The following is a 3,013-nucleotide window of genomic DNA, read 5'->3' as shown; positions in this document are numbered from 1 at the left end:
TTTGTCTTTTTTGAAACAGGGTCTCCCTGTAGCCCCAGATGGCCTCTGGGCTGGAACTCTTTATGTAGACCAGGCTGGCCTTGAACTCACAGAGATCCTCCTGCCTCTGCCTCCCTAGTGCTGGGACTCACGGTGTTTGCCATCACGTGAGCCCAGCTGTTCTGGATTCTATTTTTTAAAAATCACCCTGGCAGCTGAATGAACAGAGACTATAACCTTCTCCAGGTACCCCTGTATGTGTGTATAATGAATAAATCTAATTTTTAGATGTGGGGTTCCTGGATCATGGAAGAGATACATTGTAATTTTGATATATATGAGAAAATTTCCATCTAGTTTCCACCTCCACCAGCCATGCTTGAGACTATTAACTTGACATAAACCCTAAGGAGGAATAATATTTGCCTGTGGCCATATCAGTGAGGCATTTTCTTGGTTGCTAATTTATGTAGGAGGGCCCAGCCCACTATAGGCAATGCCATCTCTGGGCAGGTAGGCCTGGGTTATGGGAGGGGTAGCTGAATGGGCCAAGAAAAACAAGCCAGAAAACAGTGTTCCTCCATGGTTTCTGCTTCCATTCCAGCCTGAGTTCCTACCTTAGCTTCTCTCCATGATGGACTGTAACCTGTGAGATGAAACAAACCCTTTCTTCCACAGGTTGCTTTCGGTCATAGTGTTTATTATGCCAACAGAAACCAAACTAGAATAGAGACCTATTTGTTCATATCCTTACTGGTACTAAGAATAAGGCTTGAGGAAGTGGGCTTTTTTTTTTTTATTATTGATCAGAAGCCACAAAATCAAGAAGATGACAGAAACACATTTCTTCTGGAGAATCTTAGGGAAAATCCATTTCCCTATCTTTTCTAATTTTTAGCCTTTATTCCTTGGTGTATGGTGCCATCCTCCATCTTCAAATCCAGCAAGCTAACATGTACCAACCTCCTTCTGATTTTGTCACCTTTTCTGACTCTGATCCTGATGCTTCTTTCTGATCAAGACCTGTAAAACAGAGCATGCATGGTTGTATATACCAGTAATCCACTCAGAAGGTGGAGGCAGAAGATTAGGAGTTCAAAGTCATCTTGCCTATATAGTGAATTCAAGGTCTACTTGGGCTACATGGGATCCTACCTCAAACAAGCAAAGACCTTTGTTATTATATTTTGCCCATCCAGTTAATCCTCCATCTCAAAATTCTAAATTTGATCAGGTCTTTAAAGTCCCTTTTGTTGCATAAGGTAACACTCAACAGGTTCCTGGGATTAGAGGGTGGACTTCCATGTGAAGGGATGCAGCAGCAGGGAGATTAAGCTTTTTCTTTGTAAATTTTATTTATTATTTTTATTTTATGTGTATGAGAGTATTGCCTACATGTGTGTAAGTGCACCCATGTCACACAATACATTGGGTTCCTCTGGAACTGGAGTTACAGGCAGTTGTTAGCCACCATTGAACTCAGGTCCTCAGCAAGAAGAGCCAGTGCTCTTAACCACTGAGCCCCTAAATTTTTTCTTAATATTTTGTTTATGATTCTGTGGCTGGTTGTTTGGGTTTTGGTTTTGCCATTTAGAGTTTATCCAGTAAATAGTATGAAAGGCAGATCAGATTTTGCTTTTTCCAAATAGTTCTTCTGGTAATTAGTATATTTACTGAAAAGTTCAATTTTTCCATAAAATATGGTAAATTACTACATATGTCTGGACTTCTATTTTGTTCCATTGTCTGATTATCCAAAAAGCACATTTTTAAATACCAAGATTCATTACTGAGTCTTGGTACCATGTCAAGTATCTGGCTAGGTAAAATTCCATGTTCCTGTTTGCCCACTCCCATGCTAGCCACACATAACAATACACTGGCCTTCATTTTTTAAGATTTTTCTTGCTATCCTTCTTCCTTCCCCCTCTTTGATTCCTTTTTTCATCCTCCCTTCCTTCTTTCCTTCTTTTATTCTGAGAGGAGAGGTTTACTTTGGCTCAGAGTTTGAGGGGATATGATATATGAAGCAAAGAAAGCAGGGCGGTGGGCGGCACTGTGGTGGAGAGAGTACAGGGCTGCTGCTTGTTACACTGCACTGACCAGGAAACAGCTTGTTTGTCTCTATTTTCTACATAGTATTGGGAATTAGCTTGTGTTTCAGAAAGAAAAAAGGATATTAGTTTTATTGTAATAACTTCTGAAGGTTGGATCTTATTGTCTGCACAGGATATGTCTTTATGTTCGTTCAAGTTACCTTTGTTTCTTCAATAGCATTTTAACATTCTGTATAACAATCTGCATATGTCAAATTTATTCATAGCTTTCTAAATTTTTTACTTTGTTTTGTTCTATTGTTTTGGTTTGCATTTTGAAACAGAGTCTCATGTAGCCTAGGCGGGCCTTGAAGTGTTGATCCTTCTGCTTCCACTGGCATGTGACACCAACACCTTGCCCAGCTCTTTTATATACATAGTGGAATAAAAGATCTTGTTCAGAACACTTTCTGATTGCTTTTAGCTATGGTTAATATGTTTATTATCTTGATTATTAATTTTACCCCCTGCTACCATATTCAATTATCTTCTTATTTGTAGTAATTTTAGTTTTCCCAGTATACACTCTTCTTCATTATGCCCTTGACATTTTCACATGAATTAGATATAGTGGCTCCTTGTGTTTCAGAATAACACTCAGCACCATTCAAGAACTGATAAGAATATAGGTGTCAGTTAATTTAGAGGTCCAAGTGTCTGCATTTTTATCTTATCTTACAGAATATATTTTTTGTCTTTTTGTCTTTTTGAGACAGGGTCTCCCTGTAGCTCCAGCTGACCTGGACTCACTATGTAGACCAGGCTGGCCTTGAATGCACAGAGATCTGCCTGCCTCTGCCTCCTGGGTGCTGGGACTAAAGGTGTGTACCACCACACGCCCAGCAGAATATATTTTATAGACATTCTCTAGCTTAAAATTTAAAGGTCTTTGCATTTCTTTCATTTTTTTTTCCCATATTACCCCCCAAAAGCAGTCA

General features: G+C 39.3%; 1 protein-coding gene across 2 annotated transcripts in view; it reads left to right on the top strand.

The window, feature by feature from the left end:
* The window catches only part of Pdss2 (decaprenyl diphosphate synthase subunit 2), a 305,129-nt gene that overhangs the window by 244,100 nt on the left and 58,016 nt on the right, over window positions 1-3,013 (top strand). The gene's annotated exons all lie outside the window — the stretch shown is intronic.

The sequence above is a fragment of the Nannospalax galili genome, unplaced genomic scaffold, assembly GCF_000622305.1.
Source record: "Nannospalax galili isolate Female #2095 unplaced genomic scaffold, S.galili_v1.0 scaffold324, whole genome shotgun sequence".
NCBI lineage: Eukaryota > Metazoa > Chordata > Mammalia > Rodentia > Spalacidae > Nannospalax > Nannospalax galili.
Note: the sequence above shows the minus strand (reverse complement) of the source record. Positions and strands in the feature narration are given on the sequence as shown.